Raw genomic sequence first — 25,343 nt, 5'->3', positions numbered from 1 at the left:
CTATACTGGAGTATCTGAAGAGGAACCTCATGACCCTGTATCAGCACGAGTTTACTAGGGACTAGGGTTGAGCGAAACGGGTCGAACATTTTCAAAAGTCGCCGACTTTTGACAAAGTCGGGTTTCATGAAACCCGATCCGACCCCTGTGCGGGGTCGGCCATGCGGTACGCGACTTTCGCGCCAAAGTCGCGTTTCAATGATGCGAAAAGCGCCATTTCTCAGCCAATGAAGGTAAACGCAGAGTGTGGGCAGCGTGATGACATAGGTCCTGGTCCCCACCATCTTAGAGAAGGGCATTGCAGTGATTGGCTTGCTGTCCGCGGCGTCACAGGGGCTATAAAGGGGCGTTCCTGCCGACCGCCATGTTACTGCTGCTGATCTGAGCTTAGGGAGAGGTTGCTGCCGCTTCGTCAGAAGCAGGGATAGCGTTAGGCAGGGTCCATTAACCACCAAACCGCTTGTGCTGTAGCGATTTCCACAGGCCAACACCACCTTCGGTGTGCAGGGACAGTGGAAGCTACATTTTTTTTTTTTTCCCTCAGCGCTGTAGCTCATTGGGCTGCCCTAGAAGGCTCCCTGATAGCTGCATTGCTGTGTGTACGCCGCTGTGCAAACCAACTGCTTTTTTCAAAGCACAAATCCTCTTGTTCCTTCCTTTCTGCACAGCTATCTTGTTTGTTTGTCCACACTTTTTATTTAATTTGTGCATCAGTCCACTCCTTATTGCTGCCTGCCATACCTGGCTGAGATTACTGCACGGAGATAGTAATTGAAGGACAGTTCCTTTTTTTTTTTTTTTGTGGGAGATTAAGATTGGCATTTCTGCTAGAGTGCCATCCCTGTCTGTGTCATCTCTCACTCAGTGGGCCATAGAAAGCCTATTTATTTTTTTGCTTGATTTGGGTTCTAAAATCTACCTGAAAAAATCACTACATCAATCAGTGGGAGAAAAATATTGGCCTCAGGGCTTGTGTGCCACTCCTGACTCCTGTGTGTGCCATCTCTCACTCAGTGGGCCATAGAAAGCCTATTTATTTTTTTGCTTGATTTGGGTTCCAAAATCTACCTGAAAAAATCACTACATCAATCAGTGGGAGAAAAATATTGGCCTCAGGGCTTGTGTGCCACTCCTGACTCCTGTGTGCGTCATCACTCACTCAGTGGGCCATAGAAAGCCTATTTATTTTTTTGCTTGATTTGGGTTCCAAAATCTACCTGAAAAAATCACTACATCAATCAGTGGGAGATAAATATTGGCCTCAGGGCTTGTGTGCCACTCCTGACTCCTGTGTGTGCCATCTCTCACTCAGTGGGCCATAGAAAGCCTATTAATTTTTTTGCTTGATTTGGGTTCTAAATTCTACCTGAAAAAATCAATAAATCAATCAGTGGGAGATTAATATTGGCCTTTGGGCTTGTGTGCCAGTCCTAAGCGTGCCATCTCTCTCTCTCAGATAGTGGGCCATAGAAAGCCTATTTATTATTTTTTTTATTGGGTTTATAAATTTTCCCTGGAAAAAAAAAAAAAGTGGGAGATTAATATTGGCCTCTGGGCTTGTGTGCCAGTCCTGAGCGTGCCATCTCTCTCACAAATAGTGGGCCATAGAAAGCCTATTTATTTTTTTGGTTGATTTGGGTTCTAAATTCTACCTGAAAAAATCAATAAATCAATCAGTGGGAGATTAATATTGGCCTTTGGGCTTGTGTGCCAGTCCTAAGCGTGCCATCTCTCTCACAAAGAGTGGGCCATAGAAAGCCTATTTATTTTTTTGGTTGATTTGGGTTCTAAATTCTACCTGAAAAAATCAATAAATCAATCAGTGGGAGATAAATATTGGCCTCTGGGCTTGTGTGCCACTCCTGACTCCTGTGTGCGTCCTCTCTCACTCAGTGGGCCCTACAAAGCCTATTTTTTTTTATTTGTTTTCTAAATTCTCCCTGAAACAATCATTTTATTTTATTTGGTTTCTAAATTCTTCCTGAAAAATTCATTTTTTTGTATTTTTTTTTCTAAAGTCTCCCTGAAAAAAAAAAAAAATCAAATCAGTGGGAGATTAATATTGCCCTTTCTGCTTGTGTGCCAGTCTTGACTCCTGGGTGTGCCATCTCTCTCTCTCCAATTGTGGGCCATAGAAAGCCTATTAATTTTTTTGCTTGATTTGGGTTCCAAAATCTACCTGAAAAAAATCACTAAATCAATCAGTGGGAGATAAATATTGGCCTCTGGGCTTGTGTGCCACTCCTGACTCCTGTGTGCGTCCTCTCTCACTCAGTGGGCCATAGAAAGCCTATTTTTTTTAATTTGTTTTCTAAATTCTCCCTGAAACAATCATTTCATTTTATTTGGTTTATAAATTCTTCCTTAAAAAATCATTTTTTTTTATTATTTTTTTTTTTCTAAAGTCTCCCTTTTAAAAAAACAAAAACAAATCAGTGGGAGATTAATATTTACATTTGCGCTTCAGTAACAGTCCTGCGTGTGTGGCATCTCTCTCATTTGTTGCCACCAACAACAGAGTGTGTAACATTGTGCCTGATTTTCGTTGTGGTCTCACCCACCTGTAAAGGGGTAGCTAAATCATACTGAAGTTATAGCTCACCGTGTAAGTTGTGTGACAGCAACAAATACCGTTAGTTTGGTAATGCTTTTAAAACAATGAGGAAGTCTGGTGGAAGAGGTCGTGGCCGGGGGCGTTCATTGTCAGCTGGTAATGAGGGTAGTGGTAGTGGTGGAGCATCAGGTGGTCGTGGGAAAAAAAATATTGCACCTAAGTCTGGAACTGTGGAGCCAGGTTCGTCGTCTGGCTACACAAGGCCTCGAACGCTCCCTTTTCTGGGAGTAGGAAAACCGCTTTTAAAGCCGGAGCAGCAAGAGCAAGTTTTGGCTTATCTTGCTGACTCAGCCTCTAGCTCTTTTGCCTCCTCTCGTGAAACTGGTAAAAGTAAAAGCAGCGCGTCGTTAGTGGATGTTCACGGTCAGGGACAAGTCGCTTCCTTGTCCTCTTCAGCAAAAACAACAACAGAGAAGAATGCAGCAGGCGACACAACGGGTTACTCCATGGAGCTCTTTACACATACCGTCCCTGGCTTAGAAAGTGAAGCAGTTAACAGTCCATGCCCATTACAAGTTGAATCTGACATGGAGTGCACTGATGCACAGCCACAGCCAGACTACTATGCTGGTCCTTTGACTCAGACCACAACATTGCCCTCGCAGGGTGCTGATCAAGAATCAGACCCTGATGAGACTATGTTGCCCCATCACGAACGCTATACCACCGACCGACACGGTGACACAGACGAAGTTGCACACGAGCTACAAGAAGAGGTAATAGATGACCCAGTTCTTGACCCCGATTGGCAGCCATTGGGGGAACAGGGTGCAGGCGGCAGCAGTTCTGAAGCAGAGGAGGAGGGGCCGCAGCAGGCATCAACATCGAAACAGGTTCCATCTGCTGGGCCCGTATCTTGCCCAAAACGCGTGGCAAAGTCAAAACCTGTTGGAGGACAGCGTGGCCATCCGGTTAAAGCTCAGTCTGCAATGCCTGAAAAGGTATCCGATGCTAGAAAGAGTGCAGTCTGGCATTTTTTTTAAACAACATCCAATTGATCAGCGCAAAGTCATCTGTCAAAAATGTTCAACTACCTTAAGCAGAGGGCAGAATCTGAAAAGTCTCAATACAAGTTGCATGCATAGACATTTAACCACCATGCATTTGCAAGCTTGGACTAACTACCAAACGTCCCTTAAGGTTGTAGCACCCTCGGCCAATGAAGCTAGTCATCAACGCAACATCCCTTCCCGCAGTGTAGGGCCACCATTTTCTGCACCACCTGCAGTATCTGTGCAGGTTTGTTTGCCAGGCCAAAGCAGTCAGGGTCAGGGAATCACCAGTTTCGTAGTAGGAAACACTGCATCTAGGGCACCGGCGGCAACAATACCATCTCCCACCGTCTCTCAGTCTGCCATGTCCACCGGCACCCCCGCTAGTTCCACGATCTCCAGCTCTCCAGTCCAGCTCACCCTACATGAGACTATGGTTAGAAAAAGGAAGTACTTAGCCTCACATCCGCGTACACAGGGTTTGAACGCCCACATAGCTAGACTAATCTCGTTAGAGATGATGCCCTACCAGTTAGTTGAAAGCGAAGCTTTCAAAGCCCTGATGGACTACGCTGTACCACGCTACGAGCTACCCAGTCGACACTTTTTTTCCAGAAAAGCCATCCCAGCCCTCCACCAGCATGTTAAAGAGCGCATCGTCCATGCACTCAGGCAATCTGTGAGCACAAAGGTGCACCTGACAACAGATGCATGGACCAGTAGGCATGGCCAGGGACGTTACGTGTCCATCACGGCACACTGGGTAAATGTGGTGGATGCAGGGTCCACAGGGGACAGCAAGTTTGGGACAGTTCTGCCTAGCCCACGGTCTAGGAAACAGTTGGCTGTAGCCGTTCGCACCCCCTCCTCCTCGTCCTCCTGCAGAAGCGAGACCTTGTCCACAGACCGCAGTCGCACAACCACTCCATCCGCAGCTGCCACTGTTGCACACCAGGTCTCCCATTATGGGGCAGCTACTGGCAAACGTCAGCAGGCTGTATTGGCTATGAAGTGTTTGGGCGACAACAGACACACCGCTGAAGTTCTGTCCGAGTTCTTGCAGAAAGAAACGCAGTCGTGGCTGGGCACTGTAGATCTTGAGGCAGGCAAGGTAGTGAGTGATAACGGAAGGAATTTCATGGCTGCCATCTCCCTTTCCCAACTGAAACACATTCCTTGCCTGGCTCACACCTTAAACCTGGTGGTGCAGTGCTTCCTGAAAAGTTATCCGGGGTTATCCGACCTGCTCCTCAAAGTGCGTGGACTTTGCTCACATATCCGCCGTTCGCCCGTACACTCCAGCCGTATGCAGACCTATCAGCGTTCTTTGAACCTTCCCCAGCATCGCCTAATCATAGACGTTGCAACAAGGTGGAACTCAACACTGCACATGCTTCAGAGACTGTGTGAACAGAGGCGGGCTGTTATGTTTTTGTGGGAGGATACACATACACGGGCAGGCAGTAGGATGGCAGACATGGAGTTGTCAGGTGTGCAGTGGTCGAAGATTCAAGACATGTGTCAAGTCCTTCAGTGTTTTGAGGAATGCACACGGCTGGTTAGTGCAGACAACGCCATAATAAGCATGAGCATCCCCCTAATGCGTCTGCTGATGCAAAGTTTGACGCACATAAAGGATCAGGCGTCTGCAGCTGAGGAAGAGGAAAGCCTTGATGACAGTCAGCCATTGTCTGGCCAGGGCAGTGTACAGGACGAGGTAGCGGGCGAACAGGAGGAGGAGGACGAGGAGGATGATGGGGATGATTATATTTTTAATGAGGAAGCTTTTCCGGGGCCAGTGGAAATTGTTGGCGCGGCAAGGCCGGGTTCTGGTTTTTGGAGGGACACAAGTGACGTGGATTTGCCTGAAACTGCCCCTCAACCAAGCACAACCACAGATTTGAGAACTGGAACTTTGGGCCACATGGCGGATTATGCCTTACGTATCCTCAAAAGGGACACACGCATAACAAAAATGATGAACGATGACGATTACTGGTTGGAACTAATATTAGCAACCAAACAATCAACTCTTGTTGACCGTTTGCTTCTGGCATTCTCTGCACACAGCGCCCGTGATCGTTCTAACACGAGCTGCAGGGGCCAGCAGACCAGAGGTGTTAGAGGGGCAGAAATCAGAAGTGGCGTTGGCCAGAGGGGTTTTCTGACCAGGTTGTGGAGTGATTTTGCTATGACCGCAGACAGGACAGGTACTGCAGCATCAATTCAAAGTGACAGGAGACAACATTTGTCCAGTATGGTTACTAACTATTTTTCATCCCTTATCGACGTTCTCCCTCAACCGTCATTCCCATTTGATTACTGGGCATCAAAATTAGACACCTGGCCAGAATTGGCAGAATATGCATTGCAGGAGCTTGCTTGCCCGGCAGCTAGTGTCCTATCAGAAAGAGTATTCAGTGCTGCAGGTTCAATACTAACAGAAAAAAGGACTCGTCTGGCTACCCAAAATGTAGATGATCTAACCTTCATTAAAATGAACCACAACTGGATTTCGAAATCTTTTGCCCCACCTTGCCCGGCTGACACCTAGCTTTCCTATGTAAAGGTCTTGCCTGTGGACTATTCTGAACAGCTTTTCCAATCTCGTAATTTGCAGCACCTGATTGTCCAGCATCCGACATGTTAACACCTCCCTAAATGGCCAAAGTCCCCACAAGGGGCCGTGGTATCGTCACTTGGCGCCAGCACCCGTGAGAGTACTGTTTGTCTGAAGAGGTGGGTGTGCCCGCTTTTGGTCGACGGCACTGCCACTAGGTCCCTCATAGTACAATAAAGTGTCTGGCGGTGGTGGTGCGCACCCAACGTCAGACACACCGTTGTAATATGAGGGGCCCTGGGCCTGTACCGCCGGCCACAAGACAGTCCCTCCCCCCAGGTCAAACAGTGCTCTACCACTTGCAAAATTTTCTCTCACAGCTCCACCAATGTTTAGTCTATGCGCTGACATCCTTCAATGCCTGGCACTGTCAATACCATTGTATTGACATTTTTCTTATGTTAGGCCTTCGAAGCCTGTCTGCGGTCACCCCTTCCACTAGGCCTCCACTGACCTGTCTACTGCTGCCCGTGTTCCCCTGGAACCAATTTTAAATTGCCTACAGCCAGCCCAATTTATTATGTTAGGGCTTCGAAGTATGTCTGCGGTCCCTCCTTCCACTAGGCCTCCACTGACCTGTCTACTGCCGCCCGTGTTCCCCTGGAACCAATTTTAAATTGCCTACAGCCCAATTTTTGTTATGTTAGGCCTTCGAAGCCTGTCTGCGGCCCGTTCTTTCCACTACTACTACACTGACCTGGCTACTGCCGCCCGTGTTCCCCTGGAACCAATTTTAAATTGCCTACAGCCAGCCCAATTTATTATGTTAGGGCTTCGAAGCCTGTCTGCGGTCCCTCCTTCCACTAGGCCTCCACTGACCTGTCTACTGCTGCCCGTGTTCCCCTGGAACCAATTTTAAATTGCCTACAGCCAGCCCAATTTATTATGTTAGGGCTTCGAAGCCTGTCTGCGGTCCCTCCTTCCACTAGGCCTCCACTGACCTGTCTACTGCCGCCCGTGTTCCCCTGGAACCAATTTTAAATTGCCTACAGCCAGCCCAATTTATTATGTTAGGGCTTCGAAGCCTGTCTGCGGTCCCTCCTTCCACTAGGCCTCCACTGACCTGTCTACTGCCGCCTGTGTTCCCCTGGAACCAATTTTAAATTGCCTACAGCCAGCCCAATTTATTATGTTAGGGCTTCGAAGCCTGTCTGCGGTCCCTCCTTCCACTAGGCCTCCACTGACCTGTCTACTGCCGCCCGTGTTCCCCTGGAACCAATTTTAAATTGCCTACAGCCAGCCCAATTTATTATGTTAGGGCTTCGAAGCCTGTCTGCGGTCCCTCCTTCCACTAGGCCTCCACTGACCTGTCTACTGCTGCCCGGGTTCCCCTGGAACCAATTTTAAATTGCCTACAGCCAGCCCAATTTATTATGTTAGGGCTTCGAAGCCTGTCTGCGGTCCCTCCTTCCACTAGGCCTCCACTGACCTGTCTACTGCTGCCCGTGTACCCCTTGAACCAACATCAGAAAATATAAAAATAAGTATTTTGCTTATAAAAAAGAAAATACTGGAGACATATCAAATGCAGACATTTTAACATTAAAAACAAACACATACAACAAAAATCTGGTACAGTACTAAAAATGGCCACCAGCTACAATAACTTTCTCCTGCAAGTAGTTAACTGAAAGTTTTTTTCAATTTAAAACACAGATATGGCATCCACCGAGTGTTGTCCTGTCGCGTCTTCTTTATATTATTGCCAAGAAGATGCAAAACAATGAAAATAATAAAATCATTATTTACCAAAAAATAGAGTAAGTCAAAACCACATTGCAAATAAACATTCATTACAAATAAAGAAGCAGGGCGCGTCCGAGGGTGAGTATATACCTAATAAGAATATAATCACCCTCGGACGCGCCCTGCTTCTTTCCGACAGCCTTCCTTCCTAAGAATCAGCCCTTCCGTGGTGTAGAGAGAGGGTGTGTTACACTCCAAGGTGTTCCCCAGGTTGCCTTTCCTGAGCTTCGATCTTCATGCTCTCGTTTAGTAGTTGTCGGAAAGTAGGCTGCATTAGGCCTACAAATTGGGTATGGGGTGGAGAGAGATGGTGTGTTACACTCCAAGGTGTTCCCCAGGTTTCCTTGCCATTGCTTCGGTCTTCCGACTCTCGTTTAGTAGTTGTAGAAAACTACACTGCATTAGGCCTACAAAATGGGTATCGGGTGGAGAGAGATGGTGTGTTACACTCCAAGGTGTTCCCCAGGTTTCCTTGCCATTGCTTCGGTCTTCCGACTCTCGTTTAGTAGTTGTAGAAAACTACACTGCATTAGGCCTACAAAATGGGTATCGGGTGGAGAGAGATGGTGTGTTACACTCCAAGGTGTTCCCCAGGTTTCCTTGCCATTGCTTTGGTCTTCCGACTCTCGTTTAGTAGTTGTAGAAAACTACACTGCATTAGGCCTACAAATTGGGTATCGGGTGGAGAGAGATGGTGTGTTAAACTCCAAGGTGTTCCCCAGGTTTCCTTGCCATTGCTTCGGTCTTCCGACTCTCGTTAAGTAGTTGTAGAAAACTAAACTGCATTAGGCCTACAAAATGGGTATCGGGTGGAGAGAGATGGTGTGTTACACTCCAAGGTGTTCCCCAGGTTTCCTTGCCATTGCTTCGGTCTTCCGACTCTTGTTTAGTAGTTGTAGAAAGCTACACTGCATTAGGCCTACAAATTGGGTATCGGGTGGAGAGAGATGGTGTGTTACACTCCAAGGTGTTCCCCAGGTTTCCTTGCCATTGCTTCGGTCTTCCGACTCTCGTTTAGTAGTTGTAGAAAACTACACTGCATTAGGCCTACAAAATGGGTATCGGGTGGAGAGAGATGGTGTGTTACACTCCAAGGTGTTCCCCAGGTTTCCTTGCCATTGCTTCGGTCTTCCGACTCTCGTTTAGTAGTTGTAGAAAACTACACTGCATTAGGCCTACAAAATGGGTATCGGGTGGAGAGAGATGGTGTGTTACACTCCAAGGTGTTCCCCAGGTTTCCTTGCTATTGCTTCGGTCTTCCGACTCTCGTTTAGTAGTTGTAGAAAACTACACTGCATTAGGCCTACAAAATGGGTATGGGGTGGAGAGAGATGGTGTGTTCCACTCCAAGGTGTTCTCCAGGTTGCCTTTCCTGAGCTTCTATCTTCAGGCTCTCATTAAATTGTGGTTAAATGGAACAACTGCATTTGGCGTACTAGTTGGTTTGGGGACTACTAACAGTGTCTGCCGCTCCTTGCTGTTCTCCTGGTTTCCTGTCCTGAAATTCCGTTTTCAGGCGCTCATTAAGTAGTTGTTAATGTTAGACTGCATTTGGCCTACTAGTTGGGTTGGGGCCTACTATCGGTGTCTGCCTCTCATTCCAGTTGTCCTCCACTGCAATGCCCCCTGGTTATTCCTGTGTTACCAATTTTGAACTGCATTTAGCCAACTTTATTCTTTGGGCCTATATCTGTGTTTCCTCCTCATCCTGCCCATTGCCCAGCCAGTGATAGATGAGTCTGCTGGTACATTGACCCATAACGCAACATTCCCCTTGCACGCTACACAACAACATTGTGACCCTGCTGAAAGTCAGGTTGCTCTTCCCGCATACCATACCACCTTACACGGGGACAAAGAGGAAGGTGCAGATGAAAGTGCAGGTTCCTTCATCAGGTGGGGGGAGGAATACTAGTTGGCGACGTCACTGGCACAGGGCCTCTCATAGTACGCAAAAGTGTTGCTGCCGGTGGGAGGCGCCCCCGCCGTGCAAACACACCGCTGTACTTTGAGGGGCCCTGTGCCAGTGCCAATGCCAACGAGTGGGCCCCCCCTGCTTGCTCAGGTTCACAGCACTTGCAAAGTTGAAATACTTACCTCTCCCTGCTCCACTGCCGTGACGTGGTCCAGATTTCCTGGGCCCACTAATTACTTGAACCAGCCCTACCCACCACAACTTTAGCCAAATGACCCCCAATTTCAAATGCCTTCCAATTATTATAAGGTAAATTACGCTTGACAAGCTTCATTAAGAAGAATGGATGGTTTTGACATTAAAATGGGCACTCTAGGTGTTTTCCTGGCCCCCACTCACTGCCGACTATGCTGCCCCATTGACTTGCATTGGGTTTCGTGTTTCGGTCGATCCCGACTTTACGTCATAATCGGCCGATTTCACTCGACCCGACTTTTGAGATAGTCGGGTTTCGCGAAACCCGGCTCGACTCTAAAAAGGTCAAGGTCGCTCAACTCTAGCGACCACAATATTGTACAGTTTCACCTGTCTTTCACTAGGGGGACTTGTCAGGGAGTCACAAAAACACTGAACTTTAGGAAGGCAAAGTATGACCAGCTTAGAGATGCCCTTAATCTGGTAGACTGGGACAATATCCTCAGAAATGAGAATACAGATAATAAATGGGAAATGTTTAAGAACATCCTAAATAGGCAGTGTAAGTGGTTTATACCTAGTGGGAATAAAAGGACTAGAAATAGGAAAAACCCAATGTGGATAAACAAAGAAGTAAGACAGGCAATTAACAGTAAAAAGAAAGCATTTGCACTACTAAAGCAGGATGGCACCATTGAAGCTCTAAAAAACTATAGGGAGAAAAATACTTTATCTAAAAAACTAATTAAAGCTGCCAAAAAGGAAACAGAGAAACACATTGCTAAGGAGAGTAAAACTAATCCCAAACTGTTCTTCAACTATATCAATAGTAAAAGAATAAAAACTGAAAATGTAGGCCCCTTAAAAAATAGTGAGGAAAGAATGGTTGTAGATGACGAGGAAAAAGCTAACATATTAAACACCTTCTTCTCCACGGTATTCACGGTGGAAAATGAAATGCTAGGTGAAATCCCAAGAAACATTGAAAACCCTATATTAAGAGTCACCAATCTAACCCAAGAAGAGGTGCGAAACCGGCTAAATAAGATTAAAATAGATAAATCTCCGGGTCCGGATGGCATACACCCACGAGTACTAAGAGAACTAAGTAATGTAATAGATAAACCATTATTTCTTATTTTTAGGGACTCTATAGCGACGGGGTCTGTTCCGCAGGACTGGCGCATAGCAAATGTGGTGCCAATATTCAAAAAGGGCTCTAAAAGTGACCCTGGAAATTATAGGCCAGTAAGTCTAACCTCTATTGTTGGTAAAATATTTGAAGGGTTTCTGAGGGATGTTATTCTGGATTATCTCAATGAGAATAACTGTTTAACGCCATATCAGCATGGGTTTATGAGAAATCGCTCCTGTCAAACCAATCTAATCAGTTTTTATGAAGAGGTAAGCTATAGGCTGGACCACGGTGAGTCATTGGACGTGGTATATCTCGATTTTTCCAAAGCGTTTGATACCGTGCCGCACAAGAGGTTGGTACACAAAATGAAAATGCTTGGTCTGGGGGAAAATGTGTGTAAATGGGTTAGTAACTGGCTTAGTGATAGAAAGCAGAGGGTGGTTATAAATGGTATAGTCTCTAACTGGGTCGCTGTGACCAGTGGGGTACCGCAGGGGTCAGTATTGGGACCTGTTCTCTTCAACATATTCAATAATGATCTGGTAGAAGGTTTACACAGTAAAATATCGATATTTGCAGATGATACAAAACTATGTAAAGCAGTGAATACAAGAGAAGATAGTATTCTGCTACAGATGGATCTGGATAAGTTGGAAACTTGGGCTGAAAGGTGGCAGATGAGGTTTAACAATGATAAATGTAAGGTTATACACATGGGAAGAAGGAATCAATATCACCATTACACACTGAATGGGAAACCACTGGGTAAATCTGACAGGGAGAAGGACTTGGGGATCCTAGTTAATGATAAACTTACCTGGAGCAGCCAGTGCCAGGCAGCAGCTGCCAAGGCAAACAGGATCATGGGGTGCATTAAAAGAGGTCTGGATACACATGATGAGAGCATTATACTGCCTCTGTACAAATCCCTAGTTAGACCGCACATGGAGTACTGTGTCCAGTTTTGGGCACCGGTGCTCAGGAAGGATATAATGGAACTAGAGAGAGTACAAAGGAGGGCAACAAAATTAATAAAGGGGATGGGAGAACTACAATACCCAGATAGATTAGCGAAATTAGGATTATTTAGTCTAGAAAAAAGACGACTGAGGGGCGATCTAATAACCATGTATAAGTATATAAGGGAACAATACAAATATCTCGCTGAGGATCTGTTTATACCAAGGAAGGTGACGGGCACAAGGGGGCATTCTTTGCGTCTGGAGGAGAGAAGGTTTTTCCACCAACATAGAAGAGGATTCTTTACTGTTAGGGCAGTGAGAATCTGGAATTGCTTGCCTGAGGAGGTGGTGATGGCGAACTCAGTCGAGGGGTTCAAGAGAGGCCTGGATGTCTTCCTGGAGCAGAACAATATTGTATCATACAATTAGGTTCTGTAGAAGGACGTAGATCTGGGGATTTATTATGATGGAATATGGGCTGAACTGGATGGACAAATGTCTTTTTTCGGCCTTACTAACTATGTTACTATGTTATCGATAGATCGGGCAATTCTGAAAGCAGCAATACTAAATATTTGTATTTGTATTTCTTTTTACTGTTTTATTTTTAATGGGGTGAAAGGGGAGTGATTTAAACTTTCATAATTTTTTTTATTTATTTTCATATTTTTTAAACATATTTTCTTACTTTTGCCATACTTCAATAGCCTCCAGGAGGTTAGAAGCTGGCATAGCCTAATCGGCTCTGCTACATAGGAATGATGCATAGATCACTCCTGTGTAGTAGATTTACTGCATTGCTATGAGCGCTGACCACAGGGTGGCGCTCACAGCAATCCGCCATCAACAACCATAGAGGTCTTCAATAGACCTCTGGTTGTCATGCCGATACATCGCTGACCCCCATTCACGTGACGGGGGTCAGCGATGCACGCATTTCCGGCCCGATGGCCAGAAGCACAAGTTAAGTGCCTCTGTCAGCATTTGACAGCGGCATTTAACTAGTTAATGGTGGCGGATGGATCGCAGTTCCACCTGCCGCTATTGCGGGCACATGTCAGCTGTTTAGTACAGCTGAAATGTCCTGGCTTTGATGCAGGCTCACCGCCGGAGCCCGCCTCAAAGCGGGGGTCCTGACCTCGGACGTACTATCCCATCCAAGGTGAGAAAGGGGTTAATGACCTTGTCCCTACATATACAGAGCAGAAATTCAATATTTGCAGATGACACTAAAATCTGCAGGGTAATCAATACAGGGGAGGACAATTTTACCTTACAGAATGATTTATGTAAACTAGAAGCTTGGGCTGATAATGAGCTTTAATGGGGATAAATGTAAGGTCATGCACTTGGGTAGAAGTAATAAGATGTATAATTATGTGCTTAATTCTAAAACTCTGGGCAAAACCGTCAATGAAAAAGTCCTGGGTGTATGGGTGGATGACAAACTCATATTCAGTGACCAGTGTCAGGCAGCTGCTACAAAGGCAAATAAAATAATGGGATGCATTAAAAGAGGCATAGATGCTCATGAGGAGAACATCATTTTACCTCTATACAAGTCACTAGTTTGACCACACTTAGAATACTGTGTACAGTTCTGGTCTCCGGTGTATAACCCCTTTAACCCCAAGGGTGGTTTGAACATCAATGACCAGGCCAATTTTTACAATTCTGATCACTGTCCCTTTATGAGGTTATAACTCTGGAAAGCTTCAACGGATCCTGGTGATTCTGACAATGTTTTCTCGTGACATATTGTACTTCATAATACTAGTAAAATTTCTTTGATATTACCTGCGTTTATTTGTGAAAAAAATGGAAATTTGGCGAAAATTTGGAAAATTTTGCAATTTTCCAACTTTGAATTTTTATGCAATTAAATTACAGAGATATGTCACAAAAAATACTTAATAAGTAACATATCCCACATGTCTACTTTACATCAGCACAATTTTGGAATCAAATTTTTTTTTTTGTTAGGGAGTTATAAGGTTTAAAATTTGACCAGCAATTTCTCATTTTTACAACACCATTTTTTTTAGGGACCACATCTCATTTGAAGTCAGTTTGAGAGGTCTATATGATAGAAAATACCCAAGTGTGACACCATTCTAAAAACTGCACCCCTCAAGGTGCTCAAAACCATATTCACGCAGTTTATTAACCCTTCAGATGTTTCACAGTTATTTTTGGAATGTTTAAATAAAAATAAACATTTAACTTTTTTTCACAAAAAATTTATTTCAGCTCCAATTTGTTTTATTTTACCAAGGGTAACAGGAGAAAATGGACCCAAAAAGTTGTTGTACAATTTCTCCTGAGTACGCCGATACCCCATATGTGGGGGTAAACCACTGTTTGGGCGCACGACAGAGCTCGGAAGCGAAGGAGGGCAATTTGACTTTTCAATGCAAAATTGACAGGAATTGAGATGGGACGCCATGTTGCGTTTGGAGAGCCCCTGATGTGCCTAAACAGTGGAAACCCCCACAAGTGACACCATTTTGGAAAGTAGACCCCCTAAGGAACTTATCTAGAGGTGTGGTGAGCACTTTGACCCACCAAGTGCTTCACAGAAGTTTATAATGCAGAACCGTAAAAATAAAAAATCATATTTTTTTCACAAAAATCACATTTTTGCCCCCAATTTTTTATTTTCCCAAGGGTAAGAGAAGGAATTGGACCACAAAAGTTGTTGTACAATTTATCTTGAGTACGCTGAAACCCAATATGTGGCAGTAAACCACTGTTTGGGCGCATGGGAAAGCTCGGAAGGGAAGGAGCGCCGTTTGACTTTTCAATGCAAAATTGACAGGAATTGAGAGGGGACGCCATGTTGGAGAGCCACTGATGTGCCTAAACATTGAAACCCCCCACAAGTGACACCATTTTGGAAAGTAGACCCCCTAAGGAACTTATTTGGATGTGTGTTGAGCACTTTGACCCACCAAGGGCTTCACAGAAGTTTATAATGCAGAGCCGTAAAAATAAAACAAAAATTTTTCCCACAAAAATTATTTTTTAGCCCCCAGTTTTGTATTTTCCTGAGGGTAACAGGTGAAATTAGACCCCAAAAGTTGTTTTCCAATTTATTCTGAGAACGTTGATACCCCATATGTGGGGGGAACCACCGTTTGAGCGCATGGCAGAGCTCGTAAGAGAAGGAGCATCATTTGGAATGCAGACTTAGATGGATTGGTCTGCAGGCGTCACATTGCATTTGCAGAGCCCCTAATGTACCTAAACAGTAGAAACCCCCACAAGTGACCCCATATTGGAAACTAGACCCCCCAAGGAACTTATCTAGATGTGTTGTGAGAACTTTGAACCCCCAAGTGTTTCACTACAGTTTATAATTATAACGCAGAGACGAGAAAATAAAAAATCTTTTTTTTCCCACAAAAATTATTTTTAGCCCCCAGTTTTGTATTTTCCCAAGGGTATCAGGAGAAATTGGACCCCAAAAGTTGTTGTCAAATTTGTCCTGAGTACGCTGATACCCCATATGTTGGGGTAAACCCCTGTTTGGGCACACGGGAGAGCTCGAAAGGGAAGGAGCACTGTTTTACTTTTTCAACGCAGAATTGGCTGGAATTGCGATCGGACGCCATGTCGCGTTTGGAGATCCCATGATGTGCCTAAACAGTGGAAACCCCCCAATTATAACTGAAACCCTAATCCAAACACACCCCTAACCCTAATCCTAACGGTAACCCTAATCACACCCCTAACCCAGACACACCCCTAACCCTAATCCCAACCCTATTCCCAACCGTAAATGTAATCCAAACCCTAACCCTAACTTTAGCCCCAATCCTAACCCTACCTTTAGCCCCAACCCTAACTGTAGCCTTAACTCTAACCCTAGCCCTAGCCCTAACCCTAGCCTTAAACCTAGCCCTAACCCTAACCTTAACCCTAGCCCTAACCCTAACCCTAGCCCTAACCATAGCCCTAACCCTAACCCTAGCCCTAACCCTAGCCCTAACACTAATGGGAAAATGGAAATAAATACATTTTTTTAATTTTTATTATTTTTCCCCAACTAAGGGGGTGATGAAGGGGGGTTTGATTTACTTTTATAGCTGTTTTTTAGCGGATTTTTATGATTGGCAGCCGTCACACACTGAAAGACGCTTTTTATTGCAAAATATATTTTTGGCTTTACCACATTTTGAGAGCTATAATTTTTCCATATTTGAGTCCACAGAGTCATTTGAGGTCTTGTTTTTTGCGGGAAGAGTTGACATTTTTATTGGTAACATTTTCGGGCACGTGACATTTTTTGATCGCTTTTTATTCCAATTTTTGTGAGGCAGAATGACCGAAAACCAGCTATTCATGAACTTCTTTTGGGGGAGGCGTTTATACCGTTCCGCGTTTGGTAAAATGGATAAAGCAGTTTTATTCTTCGGGTCAGTACGATTACAGCGATACCTCATTTATATCATTTTTTATGTTTTGGCGCTTTTATACGATAAAAATTATTTTACAGAAAAAATAATTATTTTTGCATCGCTTTATTCTCAGGACTATAACTTTTTTATTTTTTTGCTGATGATGCTGTATTGTGGGTCTTTTTTTGCGGGACAAGATGCTGTTTTCAGCGGTACCATGTTTATTTATATTTGGTTTTTTGATCGCGAGTTATTCCACTTTTTGTTCAGCGGTATGAGAATAAAGCGTTGTTTTTTGCCTCGTTTTTTTTTTTTTTTTTTTTTTTTACGGTGTTCACTGAAGGGGTTAACTAGTGATACATTTTTATAGGTGGGGTCGTTACGGACTCGGCGATACTAAATATGTGTACTTTTATTGTTTTTTTTTATTTAGATAAAGAAATGTATTTATGGGAATAATATTTTTTTTTTCATTATTTAGGAATTTTTTTTTTTTTTTACATTTGGAACATTTTTTTTTTACTTTTTAACTTTGTCCCAGGGGGGGACATCAGAGATCACTGATCTGACAGTTTGCACAGCACTCTGTCAGATCACCGATCTGTATGAGAGCTATGCAGGCTTACTAAGCGCCTGCTCTGAGCAGGCACTTGGTAAGCCAGCTCCCTCCCTGCAGGACCCGGACGCCGCGGCCATCTTGGATCCGGGCCTGGAGCAGGGAGGGAGGTAAGGAGACCCTCACAGCAACGCAATCACATCGCGTTGCTGCGGGGGTCTCATGGAAGCCCGCAGGGAGCCCCCTCCCTGCGCGATGCTTCCCTGTACCGACGGCACACCGTGATCATGTTTGATCGTGGTGTGCCGGGGGTTAATGTGCCGGGGGCGGTCCATGACCGCTCCTGGCACATTGTGCCGGATGTCAGATGCGATAGGCAGCTGACACCCAGCCGCGATCGGCCGCGCTCCCCCCGTGAGCGCGGCCGATCTCTATGACGTACTATACCTTCGAGGGTCAGATAGGCCCAGGGCACCTCGACGGGATAGTACGTCTAAGGTCAGAGAGGGGATAAGAAAGACATAGCTGAACTGGAGCGGGTGCAGAGAAGAGCGACCAAGGTTATTAGAGGACTGGGGTGTCTGCAATACCAAGATAGGTTATTACACTTGGGGCTATTTAGTTTGGAAAAATGAAGGCTAAGGGGTGATCTTATTTTAATGTATAAATATATGAGGGGACAGTGCAAAGACCTTTCTGGTGACCATTTTACTCATAGACCTGAGATGGGGACAAGGGGGCATCCTCTACGTCTGGAGGAAAGAAGGTTTAATCATAATAACAGACAAGGATTCTTTACTGTAGAAGCAGTGAGACTATGGAACTCTCTGCCGTATGATGTTGTAATGAGTGATTCATTACTTAGATTTAAGAGGGGACTGGATACCTTTCTTGAAAGTATAATGTTACATGGTATATATATATATATATATATATATATATATATATATATATATATACTAGCTGAAGAGCCCGGCGTTGCCTGGGCATAGTAAATATCTGTGGTTAGTTATAGCACCTCACGTCTCTTATTTTCCCATCATGCCTCTCATTTTCTCCCTTACACCTCTTATTTTCCCCCTCACTCCTCTTATTTTCCCCCTCACTCCTCTTATTTTCCCCCTCACTCCTCTCATTCCCGCCTAATACTTGTCATTTCGACCTCACATCTGTCATTTTCCGATCACTCCACTATTTTCCCTCACTCCTCTCATTTTGCACTCACACCTTTTCATTTTCACCTCACACCCCTCATTTTCACCTCAGTATATACATGTTTGTCATCTCCCTTACATATAGTATACACCTGTATGTCTTCACTTGTATATAGTATATACCTGTATGTCATCTCCTCCTGTATATACCCATGTGTCATCTCCTCCTGTATATATTATATACCTGTATGTCATCTCTTCTGTATATACTATATACCTGTATGTTATCTCCTCCTATATATAGTACAGTGGTCCCCAACTCCAGGCCTCGAGAGCCGCCAACAGTGCAGGTTTTCAGGATTTCCTTAGTATTGCACAGGGGTTGGAATCATCACCTGTGCAGAGGATCACATTACCACTGATGCAATACTAAAGAAATCCTGAAAACCTGCGCTGTTGGCGGCCCTCGAGGCCTGGAGTTGGGGACCACTGATATAGTATATACCTGTATGTCATCTCCCCTGTATATAGTATATACCTGCTGTATGTCCTCTCCTCCTCTATACCTATGTGTCATCTCCTCTTTTATATAGTATATACCTGTATGTCATGTCCTCCTGTATATAGTATGTACCTGTAAGTCATCTCCTTCTGTATACAGTATATACCTGTGTATCATCTGCTCCTGTATAAAGTATATACCTGTGTGTCATCTCCTCCAGTATATACCTTTATGTCATCTCCACCTGTATATACCTGTGTGTCATCTCCACTGTATATAGTATATAACTGTGTGTCATCGCCCCTGTATATAGTATGCACCTGTATGTCATCTCCCCTGTATATAGTATATACCAGGATGTTATCTCCTCCTGTATATAGTATATACCTGTGTGTCATCTTCCCTGTATATAATATATATGTGTGTGTCATCTCCTCCTGTATATAGTATATACCTGTGTGTTAGGGGTTGAGTTCTTGTCTCTTCACAGGGGGAATCTCGGGCCATCTCCGCTGCGGTCTCCCATTCTTCTCCTGCCGCAGTAGAGCCTGCTCAGCGGAGACGTCGATCCCAGCGTCTCGCTCAGTCTGACTCTGTGCTAAGAGTTACTGCTGCATTTCCTGCTTCTGCCATTGAAGTCAGTGCTGGGCAGCAGCAAGCAGACGCTTCTGGGGCTAAGTCCAGTTTTTCACATTCTGAGCATGCCCAGAGTAAAATCTCTCAGTGGAGATCGAGGGTCACATGATCAGATACTGCAGCTAAGGTCCTTGTAGGTGCTAGGACTAAAACCTGCTTTGTACTCTGAGCATGCCCAGGGCAAGATCTCTCAGTGGAGATCTGGGGTCACATGCTCAGGTACTGCAGCAACTCCATTGGTCCTTCTTTGAAAGGTCCTAAACGTGCTGCAGCTATTTAAGGCCCCCATGGCTAGTATTGTCTTTTGTTATGTGCTTTGCACCAGTGTGTTCAGGGACCCGGCTTTAATAGGCCCCTAGAATGCTGGCACCTCCGGCGAGGAGTTTGTGTTTGAATTTATTCAGGGACCCGGCTGAAATAAGCCCCTAGAATGCTGGCTCCTCCGGCGAGGAGTTTTGTTTACATGCGTGACCACTGACTGCTCTCTGTGTGGGCAGTTAGCCTGTGCCTCTGTGGAGTCTAACATGGCATAGTGCTTCTCTTTCACGGCTACTCAGTGAATTAACTGAGTTAGTCTATACCGCCATATAGTTCCGCCGTTTGCTAGCAGCAGGTACTCCGGCACGGTGGACCCCGGGCTGCGAATGCACCAATATCAACAAAAACATCTCTATTTACTCGGTGCCTTCCGCTAGCTCTCACATAATTTTAACGCCAGGATCTGGCTAGTAAATGGCGGACATTCAGCAATCCTTGCGGTATATCCAGCAGCTGGAGGGTAGGTTGGCGGCTCTCGAGAGCTCAACCTCAGCTGTGTATGTTACCGCAGTTGCTGTATAGGCTGCTAGCGTGGCTGCATCAACCTTGTCCACTGCCACCCCTGTTCCGACATTATCTCGCCTCCCGCTGCCAGAAACATTTTCTGGAGATAGCAAATCTTGTAGGGGATTCGTGAGTCAGTGCTCTATTAACCTCGAGCTCCTGGCTGCACGTTTTCCTACAGAGCAGGCTAAGGTGGGATTTATTGTGTCTCTCTTGTCGGACAGGGCGTTGGAGTGGGCTACGCCGATGTGGGAGCGTGGTGATCATGTGGTGCAGAGTGATCCGCTGTTCCTAACCACTCTGAAAAAGGTCTTTTTAGGACCTCAAGTCACCCATGACACAGAGCTCCAACTACTGGCATTAACTCAGGGTGAGTCCTTGGTCAGCCATTTTTCCGTCCACTTCCGTACTTTAGCTTCCGAGCTGGAGTGGTCGGATAAAGCCTTTATCCCCATATTTTGGAGGGGCCTGGCTGACCACGTTAAGGACGCTCTGGCCACTAGGGAGATTCCTGCCACACTGGAGGAGTTAATAACTGTCTCTACTCAAATTGAATTCCGTTTTAATGAGCGGAGGTTAGAGCGAGCCCAGTGTAGGCAGAGGTTTCGGCTGGCTCCCACCTTCACCAAACCTCTGGAATCTCCGGTCCAGGTTCCTGAGTCACATGAGGCCTTGGAAGTGTCACGAGCGGGATCTAAGTCCCGGACCGCTTGTGCACTCAAGGTCTGTCATGTTTGCCAGCAGTCAGGACATCTTGCCACCAGATGTTCCCAACGGTCGAGGAAACGTCAGCATCTAGTGGTAGTACGTGGAGGTACTCTAGACGCGGCGACGTTTGCCTCCAAATTGTCCTTTAAAGGGACAATTACTATAGCCTCATCCTCCCACTCGGTAGAGCTCTGCGTGGATTCTGGGGCGGAGGGCAATTTTATGTCTTCTGCCTTCGCCTAACGGCACGCCATACCCCTGGTTATGCTAGCTCAACCAGTAACAGTACGAGTGGTGAATGGGTCGACACTGCCCTCACAGATAACACACCAGACCATCCCTTTTACTCTGTCCATGTCGCCATCCCATTAAATCTCTCCTCGTCATTCCTGAGGGAATTGATGAGGTCCTGTTGGGGATACCTTGGCTACGGTACCACTCTCCTCATATCGAGTGGTCCTCAGGCAGAATTCTGGGATGGGGTGAATCTTGTGGGGGTAGGTGCCAGAGGATGTGCGTTCAGGTTGCTACTACAGAGGTACCCGCAGATCTATCCTCTCTCCCCAAGCAATATTGGTCTTATGCAGACGTGTTCTCCAAAAAGGCGGCGGAGACCCTTCTGCCCCATCGCCCTTATGACTGACCTATTGATCTCTTGCCTGGTGCTGAGCCTCCCCAGGGTTGAGTTTATCCGTTATCTCTCCCAGAGACGGAGGCAATGTCTCAGTACATTCAAGAGAATCTGGCAAGAGGGTTCATCATGAAGTCAGTGTCACCTGCAGGGGCTGGGTTCTTCTTCATGCAGAAGAAGAATGGAGAACTGTGTCCATGCATATGCAGCGCCCCAGAGATCTGGTCATTGCAGTAACGTCGCTCTGCCACTAAGGGGAGTGATGGTACGTCTTATGGCACTAAAGGAGTTCTTCTGACCAGGTATCACAGCACACATTACATTTCACGCTCCGGCCACTAGGGGGAGCAAAAGGCCTATTTATTAGGTCACTCCTCACACTGGTAAAACTAGGAGTTGGACAGGAAGTACGGGAGAACGCAGCATGGGAGAGCTCCAGGGAGGACCTGTCAGAACTGGGGAATCTGGCAGGTACCTAGCCGAAAGGAAAAGAAAAAGGAATTCCAGCTTAACGAAGCGGTGAAAAGTAAAAACTAAATACTTTATTCACTTCATATAAGAAGCAGAGGATAAAACATCAGCACAATATAGGTAAAAAACACTATCTACACGTTTCAGGTGACGCAGCACCCTTAATCATGAGGAGAACCAGTAGGAGTCGTGCGGCGAGAATGGCAACATCCTACTGAGGCGCATCGCCGGTGGCCAGAGCACCGAGGGAGTAACAGTCTCCACGCATTACTTCAAACAGCGGCAGGACAGTTAATTACAGGTTGGCTGTCTACCATACATCACCAAAGAAGGACATAGGGGGCAATCATGGGAGAGGGGTGACACTAGGGTCCCAGAATAACTCCAGGCCTACCTGTCATAAAGGTGCGTCCTAGCCATAACAAACCTGGGGGACGGAGAGAGAAAGATCTAGAAAGAACGAGAACAGAAGTTGTGAGAACTATCCCGAATGCCCAGCAGGGAAGAACTACAACACACAGGTGCTAGTTGGTAGGCACTGATTTCCACCTGCAAAGGGAACTCTGGATGTGCCTTCGGACCGGCCGGTCTCAGACAGCACTGTTGACAGTGCCCTGGATTGAGGATCCTGAAACCTTCAGTAAAAGGTAAAGAGACTGCAATTCTGTGTCCTCGTTATTCCTCGCACCTTGCATCACGCACCATCACCTTTTATTGGACGCCCCTTAGCAGGGTCACGGACCGGGTCTAGAAACCGTGACAACCCCGGACCGAGTACCCGCGGCCCTGCGTTTGGGGGCGCTTCACATAGACTACAGGGGTCTTAACGCCATCACCGTTAAAAATAAGCATCCTTTGCCCCTGATATCTGAGCTCTTCGATAGGCTTCGGGGAGCAAGGGTGTTTACTAAACTAGATCTGCGGGGTGCTTACAACCTGATTCACATCCGTGAGGGGGACGAATGGAAGACGGCTTTTAACACCAGGGATGGGCACTATGAATATCTGGTGATGCCCTTCGGGCTCTGTAATGCCCCAGCCGTTTTCCAAGACTTTGTGAATGACATCTTCCGGGATATGCTTTCCACCTCAGTTGTAGTCTATCTGGATGATATTCTCATCTACTCTCCAGATATTGACTCCCACCAGAGAGATGTTTGCAAAGTCTTTGACCTCCTACGGGCAAACTCCCTCTATGCCAAGTTGGAGAAGTGTATGTTTGAGCAGGAGTCCTTACCTTTCCTCGGCTATATCATCTCCGCCCAGGGATTGGCTATGGATCCTGCCAAACTACAGGCGGTGATGGACTGGCAAGAACCCCATTCTCTTAAAGCGGTGCAGCGTTTTATGGGGTTCATAAATTATTATCGCCAGTTCATTCCGCACTTTGGTAGCTCCCTTGGTTGCTCTCACCAAGAAGGAGGCAAATCCCAAATTGTGGTCCGAGGAAGTCTCCAAGGCCTTTGTCTCCATAAAGTCACACTTCGCTAGCGCTCCCATCCTACATCACCCCTATGTAGATAAGCCATTTATCATGGAGGTGGACGCCTCTTCTGTTGGTGCTGGAGCACCAAAAGGATGCTCAAGGTCGGAAGCATCCTTGCTTCTTCTTTTCTAATACCTTTTCACCAGCAGAGCAGAGAGGAAATATTCCATCGGGGACAGGGAGTTGCTAGCCATGAAGTTGGCTTTTTCGGAGTGGAGACATCTCTTGGAGGGAGCTCGTTTTCCCTTCCAGGTCTTCACAGATCATAAAAATTTGGTTTACCTGCAGACAGCCCAGTGGTTAAATTCTCGCAAGGCCAGATGGTCCTTGTTCTTCTCCCGGTTTCATTTCACCCTTCATTTTTTCTTTCTGGGGAGAACATTCGTGCCGATGCTCTCACTCGCTCTGTTGTGTCATCTGTGGAGGAGGAAGAGGAACCTCGGCTTATTGTCCCTACCGAGAGCCTGAGAACTGTGGCCCCGGTTTCGCTAGAGTCTGTGCCTCCGGGCAAGACTTTTGTACCACCCAGTTTGCAACCGGAGGTTCTCTCGTTGGCACACTCGTCCAGGGTGGGTGGACATTTTGGTTCCAAAAGGACATCTGAGTTACTGGCGAGGACATACTGGTGGCCGCATATGGCTCGTGATGTCGCAGACTATGTTCGGGCATGTGACTCTTGTGCCAAGAACAAGTCCCCTCGGCAACAGCAAGCTGGTTTGCTTTATTCTCTGCCGGTGGCGGACAGGCCCTGGGAGATGGTTGGGATGGACTTTATGGTGGGCTTACCCAGGTCTCGTAGTTGCACCATTATCTGGGTGATCACCGACCATTTCTCCAAAATGGTTCATTTGGTGCCTCTTCCACGGCTACCATCTGCACGGGCTCTGGCAGCCTTGTTCATCAAACACATCTTTCGCTTACACAGTATGCCAGACAAGATTGTCAGTGACCTCAGTTCCCCAGTGACCTCAGGTCCCCAGTTTCCGTCTCGATTCTGGAGGGAGCTTTGTTGTCTACTCAGAATTGAGTTAAATCTCTCTTCGGCTTATCATCCCGAGACGAATGGGTTGGTTGAGAGAGCCAACCAGACTCTGATTACTTATTTGCGACATTTTGTTTCTGCTAGGCTGGATGACTGGGCATCCTTGTTACCATGGGCAGAGTTTGCCCTTAACAATGCTGTATCCGACTCCACCGGTCAGACTCCTTTCCTCCTTAACTACGGCCAGCATCCACGGGTTCCTGTACCTATGCCCATGTCCTCTGCTGACTCCAGGGTGGCAGACTGGGCAGTGGAAGCATGAGACATTTGGGACCGCACTCAGGATGCCATCCGGGCATCCAAGGAGAGAATGAGGTCCTCCTCCGATGCACATCGGCGCCATGCGGGGTTACGGTCCTGAGGATAGATCCTGGGAGCCTGCTGAGCACATTCGGGCTCCGCAGCTCATTGCTGCCTTCGAACGTAGCGAGGTCCAAGGAGGGGGTGCCCTAGGGAGGGGCTAATGCTAGGGGTTGAGTTCCTGCCTCTGCACAGGGGGAATCTTGGGCCATCTCTGCTGCGGTCTCCCATTCTTCTCCTGCCGCAGTGGAGCCTGCTCAGTGGAGACATCGATCCCAGCATCTCGCTCAGTCTGACTCTGTGCTAAGAGTTAATGCTGCATTTCCTGCTTCTGCCATTGAAGTCAGTGCTGGGCAGCGGCGAGCAGATGCTTCTGAGGCTAAGTCCAGCTTTTCACATTCTGAGCATGCCCACAGTAAGATCTCTCAGTGGAGATCGAGGGTCACATGATCA

Source organism: Ranitomeya imitator, chromosome 5 (assembly GCF_032444005.1).
Source record: "Ranitomeya imitator isolate aRanImi1 chromosome 5, aRanImi1.pri, whole genome shotgun sequence".
Lineage (NCBI taxonomy): Eukaryota > Metazoa > Chordata > Amphibia > Anura > Dendrobatidae > Ranitomeya > Ranitomeya imitator.
Note: the sequence above shows the minus strand (reverse complement) of the source record.